Source organism: Halichoerus grypus, chromosome 5 (genome assembly GCF_964656455.1).
Source record: "Halichoerus grypus chromosome 5, mHalGry1.hap1.1, whole genome shotgun sequence".
Classification (NCBI taxonomy): Eukaryota; Metazoa; Chordata; class Mammalia; order Carnivora; family Phocidae; genus Halichoerus; species Halichoerus grypus.
In genome coordinates, this window is record NC_135716.1 from 24,014,509 (window position 1) to 24,023,154 (window position 8,646).

General features: G+C 38.7%; 1 pseudogene; it reads right to left on the reverse strand.

Moving 5' to 3' along the window:
- Positions 1–1,221: 1,221 nt before the first annotated feature.
- LOC118549532 (mitochondrial glutathione transporter SLC25A39 pseudogene) lies at positions 1,222–8,297 on the reverse strand (annotated as a pseudogene).
- Positions 8,298–8,646: the final 349 nt, after the last annotated feature.

Here is an 8,646-nt window from a genome sequence, read left to right on the forward strand (position 1 = left end):
TGAGCAGGAAGCCCAATGCGGGACTTGATCCCGGGACTCTGGGATCATGACCTGAGCCGAAGGCAGTCGCCCAACCAACTGAGCCACCCAGGCACCCGCATGTACATGTCTCTTTTTTAAATTTGAGCTTCATTGTAGTTTTTATTTATTGGCTTCAAAGATCTTTTATCTGTTAGCAAAATATTACTGTAATATTGGCATATTATTAATAAAGGAATTTTATTTCCTGGAGAAAGTAACAATTACAGCTGTCAGCTACATTTTTTAATTAATAAGAACTGTAATATGGTTTTTTCCATTTAAGATTTCAAATATATCTCCCCTAAAAAATTAAAAAATTCCTCCCACTTGGACCTTAAGAATAACATAGTATAAATTTAACACTAGTTTATTTCTAAGGAATATGTTTAGCTTTATAATTAACCTGCCAAAAATTAGGATAATTTATTTGAACTGTCTGGGCCAATATGAATATATATATATATATATATTTTAAATATTTTATTTACTTGAAAGAGAGAGAACGAGCAGGGGGAGGGCAGAGGGAGAGGCAGACTCCCCGCTGAGCAGGGAGCCCAATGTGGACCTCGATCCCAAGACCGTGGGATCATGACCTGAGCCAAAGGCAGGTGCTTAACTGACTGAGCCATCCACATGCCCCAAATATCCCCTTTTTCTTAAAAGTAGATTCCTAAAGATTGAGATGGTAGTCTTTTCAGTAATGGCCAGAGGCAAAGAATCTGGGAGAACATGCTTCCAACAAAACAAGACAAAGAAGGATATTCAGGGTAAAGCACTTTATTTATTTATTTATTTATTTATTTATTTATTTATAAGAAGTTCATCATCTCTAGACTTAAGGAGTGTGGATGCAGACTACACCAGGCCCAGGGTTTTGAGTCTCTTGGGGGTAGACACAGCTATGGCAAACACAGGGAAATGGTGAGAGGAGAGGGGACACATAGTAGGTCTTTAACTTGACCAGGACGGTGGAAAAGTGATGATCATTGGGGGTTGGAAATGAGGAGCAGCAGGAAGAAAGCTGTCTTGGATGGGGTCTGGGCAGGCCCAGAGGGGCAGCCCCCTTCCCCTGGGGCTCGTAGTTGAGAGGGAAGGAAAATGAGGCCCTCCTCTCCTTGCTGAGGACTCGGCTCTTGGCTCAGTCTCCTTTTGCCCTACGCTCATCCATGGAAGAGATGGGTCCTTGCCCCCTGGCTCCTTTTAAGAACCCAGAGGCTTTTCCCCACTGAACCTCTGGAAGAAGCTTTTGCTGAATGCAACTGGTAAGAGCTGATCATGATGGCACATGAGGGAGGGGCAGCCCTGAAGATCCTTGTGCTGGGGAGGAGGCCTGGTGAGTCCCCCAGACCGCCCTCAGCTGGATCCTCTGCAGTGGCAGCAGTCAGGTGGAGTACGTGAGTGGGGGTGTCACTCTCACAGCCTCCAGAGCTCTCAGTGTGACCTGGCCTTGAGTCTCCACCCCAGGAAAGGGTAGTAGAGTCAGCACGGCTGCCACCATCCCTGAAATGCCACTGCCCATGGGTGCCTGGTCCTTTGGCCTGAGCCCACTCAGTCAGCTCTTCACCAGCTCACAGTTGAACCAATACAGAGCAGAAAAGGGCGCATCCTGAAGGGCAGTGGGGTCCCAGCCCAGCCACACTGATCACCAGCCGCCCTGGGCCACAGCAGGGCCACACTAGCTCCAGGGAGCACATCACAGTCACGGTGCCCATGCAGGCTAGTGCCCCCGCCACCATGTGTCCGAAGAGGTCAAAAGTCAGGGCTCGACCAAAAAGGAAGGCCTTGGGTTGGGTTGGTTGTAGTCAGGGAAGCACAAGGCAGTGGCCAGCATCGTCACAACCGGGTGGCTGGGAGGCTGCTCCACAGGGTCCTGGTGCCCTCGTGTCTCATCATCTTCACAAGGGCAGCCATAGTGCCAGAGACGGGAGTGGGTCCTGAAACCAGGTGGTACAGCAGGCACCGTTTGGGCACAGGTGAGGGGCTCCAGGATACCACTGCAGTACAAGAGCTTCTTCCATTTGGCCTAGCAGGGGCTCCAGAGTCTGCAAGGGGGCATCGGCTTACTGGCCACCGAGGGGTGCTGAGACTGCATGCGTACCTTCACCACACCCAAGGTTGTCATGAAGAGGGAGGTGACCACAACCCCAATGCCTAAGGCCACCATCCATTGGAGGGGCTAATGCCCCCAGGGTCCTGGTCAAGCCTCTTATAGCTTCAATGCTGGCTCTAGACTGGTGCTCGTGCAGCAAGGTGCCCATGGCAGCTCCTCGGCCAGTGGACGGTCTGCATGCCCTCTGCTCTTTTTTAATACTCGCTGTATTTTGGATATTTGTCATCTCTGAAATAAGAATTTATCTAGGGCTTGCAACCATCAGAAAACATAATACCAGATGGAGAGGTCTAACTAACAAATTGATTGGTATTAATTATGTCATCTCTGCAAGTAGTCCAAATGGGAAATTTCCGTATCAGTGTAATTTCATTGAGTCAGATTCCAGAGTCAAGCTTGCCTCACCTACTTCCAGAAATTTCCTAGAGACTGAGATATACCTTGGGATCTCTCCTTCTTTGCAAATCTTTACCTCTCCCAACACCTTCCAAATAATCTTTCATTCTACTTTCCAGAAAAAAATTGAAGCTATCATTCTCTACTCACCACTACAAAACTACAAAGCTACCAAAATCTTACCCACCATTACATGTTTTACTTTTATACATACAGTACTTTTTTCTCCTATATAAAGATAATCTTTCTAGTGTGCTTTAGACATAGTTCCTCCAGATCCCTCCCAAATATCAATGCCCTCTCAACTGAATCCTTTCCGCTAATATGTCCTTTTGTTGCTGAAACATTAAATCTCATTTCCCCTTAACAGTCAAACTTAAAAAAACTCTTCTAATTTTTTTTTTCTTATTTCACTTCTCAATCTATGGAAGATTTCTTCTTCTTCTGCTACTCCTGAAGTAGTTCTCTATGTTGCTAAATCCAAAGTACTGATTTCAAAATTGGCCTAACTTACTTCTCAATGATTTTTAGTATTCCATTGTGATGTGCTTTATTCCTACTTGTCTGGTAATTCTTTGCCAACCAAGCTTGGCAGTTCATTTTCCTCTAACTGGTAATTAAATATTAAAAACAAAAGTTTGCTAAGGCTCTCCTTGGTCCATATTCTCCATAGCCAAACTTAATCAAAACTTTGGTTTCAGTCACCATCTGTATTTTAAAGACTTCCAACTTTTTATATGCAGTTCAGACCTCTGTTCTGAACTCTAATAGATTTAATTCTTAATTCTGCATCTTTACTTGGATTCTTCCTTTATTTTTCCTTTAGTTCCCATTTACAAATCATCACCAAGTAGTGCATATTTTATTTTCCCACATCACTGCTATGATGGTGCAAGTACGGACAGACACAATTAATTATTTGTAATGTAATAAATGCTTAACTAATTTCACTGCATCCATTTTCATCTCCTTATATTCTGTCTTATAGGTTATCACCAGAATAGTCTCTAAAAATCTGAAAATTGATTTTACTCTCTATTGCACAATTAAAACCTTTCAGAAACTGTCATTGCTCTTTGGATAAAGAATAAATATCTTTTTTTTTTTTTTTTTTAAGCCAGTGTTTCAAGCATATTCTCCATGACATGCCTGGACTCTGCACTTGCATGAGTTGTAGACTCTGCCCAGAAAATTCTTCCTTCAACCTCCTCACTTCACTTATTTTAGCTCAAGCCTATTTCCTTATATAATTGTTTTCCTAACCTCTTAATGTAGTCAGATTCACTTTTAATATTTTTAATTATTCAAGGCATTTATTTTTCTAATTTTATTGATGTATAATTATCAAATAAAATTGTATGTATTTAAGGTATATAGTAACATGATGATTTGATATACATATACATTACAAAATGATTACCTTAATCAAGCTAATTAACACATCCATCACCTCACATAGTTGACATTTTTTGTGTGTGGTTAAGAACATTTAAGATCTACTCTCTTAGCAAATTTCAAGTATACAGTATTATTAACTAAGTCACCATGCTGTTCATTAGATATTCAGATCTTATTTATCTTATAACTGAAAGTTTGTACCTTTTGACCAACATCTCCCTATTTTCCCCACCTCCCAGCCCCTAGCAGCCACTCTACTCTCTGCTTATGTGAGTTTGACTTTAGATTCCACATGTAAGTGAGATTATACAATATTTTCCTTTCTGTGTTTGGTTTATTTCATTTAGCGTAATGTCCTCGAGGTTCATCCATGTTGTTGCAAATAGCAGGATTTACTTTTTTTTGTATGGCTGAATAATTTTCCATTATATATGTATATAACATATTTTCTTTATCCATTCATCTGTTGATGGACACGTAGGTAGTTTCCATGTCTTGGCTATTGTGAAAAATATTGGCTGCAATGAACATGGACGTACATATATCTCTTCAAGAGATTAATTTTATATCTTTTGATATATACCAGAAGTGAGATTGATGGATCATGTGGTAGTTCTATTTTTGATTTTTTGAGGAAACCCCATTTTCCATAATGGCTGTACAAATTTATATTCCTAACACAGTGTACAAGAGTTCCCTTTTGGGGTACCTGGGTGGCTCAGTCGTTAAGCGTCTGCCTTCGGCTCAGGTCATGATCCCAGGGTCCTGGGATCGAGCCCTGCATCGGGCTCCCTGCTCGGCGGGAGGCCTGCTTCTCCCTCTCCCACTCCCCCTGCTTGTGTTCCCTCTCTCGCTGTCTCTCTCTGTCAAATAAATAAATAAAATCTTTAAAAAAAAAAAAGAGTTCCCTTTTCTCCACACCCTCACTGACACTTGTTATCTCTTGTCTTTTGATAATAGCCATCCTAACAAATATGAGATGCTATCTCCCAGCTTTGATTTGCATTTCCCTGATGGTTAGTGATGTTGAGCATCTTTTCATGTACCTATTGGCCATCTGTAAGTCTTTTTTTTGAAAAACGTCTAATATTTTTTCTTAAAATCATGTTCGATTTCTCCTGTTATCTACATTTGTAAGTATACTTTTTCTCATATCTGTGAAAACTTGCATTTCTGCACCCCTGCATCCTCACTAGTGTGTTTTAAGAATTTTATTGAGGTAAGTTGATATACAAAATTGTATACGTTTGATGTATATATCTTGATGACATTGGATGTATGCATACATCCTAATACCATCACCACAATCAAGATATCAATATATCTATCACCTTTCCTTATGTTCTTTTGTGTATGTGTTTTGGGGTATGTTTGTTTGTTTGTTGAAAAAAATCACTTAGCATGAGATCTGTATTCTTCATGTATTTTAAAGTGCACAATACGTTACTATTAAATACAGGTACTCTGTTGTACAGCAGATCACGAGAACTTACACTACATTAAACATCAATACCACATGACCCAGGAATTCTTGTCTTAGCTATATACCCCAAAGAGTTAAAAACTGGGTGCAAAGAAAAACTTGTTCATGAATGGCTGTCACAGCATTATTCATAATAACTGAAAGGTGGAAATAACCATGTCATCAACTGCTAAGTGGGTAAATAAAATGTGGTACATCCATGCAATATGAAGTTATTTCAGTCATTAAAATAAATGAAATATGGATAAATGCTGCAAATTGGATCAACATTGTAGGTATGCTGAGTGATAAAAGCCAGAATAGATAAATTCATAGAGATAAAAAGCAGATTAATATCAGGGGCTTGGGGGAAGGGGATTGGGAGTGACTGCTGAATAGGAATGGAGTTTCCTTGTGATGAAAATATTCTGGAACTAGATAGTGGTGACACTTACCCACCATAATGAATATATTAAATGCCATGGAACTGTACACTTTAAAATGGTAAAATTGTTAAATTTTTATATGTATTTAATTATATATATACAAACACACACTAATTTATATGGGGGATACACACATACACACACACACACACTAATTTATGTAGGGGAAAAAGAAACATTAATTCTGTATTCAGTTTTTTCTGAATTTTAATCCCAGCTCTATTACGTAAAACCATAGGTCCATGAGCAGGCCAGGTATATTTTAGAATCATAAATTAATTGACTATATCATGGAGGGTTGTTCAATTACCAGATATTTATTGAATCATAGGCTGAACTCTAGAATCTAGGGTAAAATGGAGCAAAATCAACATTGACCCTTCATTCTTATGGAGCTTACAGTCGAAAAAATGAGTCAAATTACTACAGAAATAAAAATATTATAAGAATTTAGTTAATATGTGTTATTGTTTGAATTAGACATATTGAAAATACTCAGTGAAAATAATAAATACAAAATTATTATTAAGTTTTTAATTTTCATACTAAAACCTATTCTATCCCACAGAGTGGATATGTTATTGCAGCCATCTTGCAAATGTATGTAGTGAGTCACAGGGATTGACACCCTGACATTTATGGCCCATTCAGTGGAAGCCATCAACATCTCTGAAATTTTTAATATATATTCAGGCAGGTGTGAAAGCACATTCATACATGTACAGTACACACACACACACATACACACATAGAATAATATTGCTGAAAATACTCAGAATTCCTTTTTGTCATGCCTGAAAATAGCTTATTCTAGTGCATATTTTCAACCAACTCGCTTTTCCTGCGTTTATTTTCTGTATTTAATTTAAGGGAGTCCAGTAAAGCCATAATGACTTTTATGAACTTTAGAACAATCTGAAATCTTTATGTTCTTTTCAAACATAATATCAAATCCCATGTCTTAGTGTCTTGGTGGATACTCTGAAACCACAATTCCATATACAGTATTTGGATTAAATCTCTTGCCGGTATCTGGCTACTTCAGATTCTAACCATGTAGAGTCCCTTGGTGGTAAGTCTTTTGTCTTGGAATCACAAAGAGAAACAAATTCAAACCAATCTTATATTTAAACACACTATTACATAACAGACACTCCATAAAAGCAATAAACATTTGAATTCTAAAAGTAGAATGATATATTTTTGGCAAATGGCAGAGCTTCATGAGCCCAAACATTATTCTTACCCTTGCACCTTATTTTAGCATAGTAGAATGAACTTGTCCTGCTGGCAAAACAGGAGCTCCCGAATCATTCCAATCAGATAACTATAAATTCTGACAATGCAATAATCACCAATCCCTTTCTTTTGTACGATGCTGGCACAATTTAAGTATTTGAGCAGTCATCTGTTAAGTGATCCAGCTCCATGGACTTAGGCTTTCCAAGACACTTCTGACATCCCTAATGTGCTCACTTGAGTAATGTTTTCCGTTGCACAGACATTTACTTAGCTTTTAGTGTTTTCAGATGGTTCCCATATAAGATGCTATTCAAGTCAAGATTTTGCAACAAATATTATTACTACCAATATAACAAATAAACCAGTTCTTTCTTCTGTTAATCTTTAAAATCTCAAAAAAGTCACAATATATAATTTGTGCTGGACCATAGTTATATGAGATCTAAGGACATTAATGGTGATACATTATGAATATATCATGTTCAACATTTTTCTCATAGTTGTCAGTGTTTTTTCTCTAACTTGTACTCCTAATTTTGGGGCATAGAAACCCCTTTTAATTTGGAGAAATACCCCACTCTCACTTCAAGCATACAATTCTATAGAGGTGGAAAATCTTGCTTATCCTGAGTACAGGTGATTGATAGCATTTCTAAGCACTTTACATATATTCATTTATCTCATGACATTTGTATTGGATAGGCACTATTATTATTCACCCTTTACTGGGAATAATAAGGTCCAGAAAAATTAAGTAACTTTCTAAAAGTCACATCGTTAATAAGTATCAGAGATGAGATTCGAATAAAAGAATCTGTTTCCTGAGTTCAGTCTCTTCCTATGCTTCAATCCAAGCTAGTTATTTAGTCTGCTTGGGCTGCTCTAGTAAATTACCATAGACTGAGTGAATTAAACAACAAACTTATTTCTTCCAGTTCTGGAAACTGTGAAGTCCAAAGTTAAGATGCCATCAGATTTGGTTCTTGATGAGAATTCTCTTCCTAGTTTGTACATAGCCATCTTCTTGTATCCCGACATGGTGGACACACACAGAGAGAAGCAAGCTCTCTCCTGTCTCTTCCTATGAGGGCGCTAATCCTATCATGTGGTTTCCACCCTCACAACCTAATTACCTCCCAAAGGCCCCATATCCAAATACCATCACATGGGGGAATGCAGGTTTAACATATGAATTTTGGAGAGATACAAACACGAAGCCCATAACGCTAGTCAAATGTCTTTTTTAGTATTTCATATTAGGGCTCAACTTGGGAAGGTCTGAATCTAGGGTCTGCCAGGAGGCCATATTTTCCATCTGTGGAGAAAGGCAGCCTGAAAAAAATTTGCAGCCAATGTGGAAAAAGAAAGCATGCTGAGAGAAAGAGTACTGATAGCACTGAAGAATTGTTATGGTTGCTCTGGACACCACTTACATGCTAGCATTTTTCTGTGCTTTTGGTGATCGGTAAGTTTCCTTTCTGGCAATCAAAATAGGTTTTCTCATGCACTCATCTAAACAATGTTTTAATAGTAGCAAGTAGACTTGTTGGCCACTAAAAAAGATGCAAAGG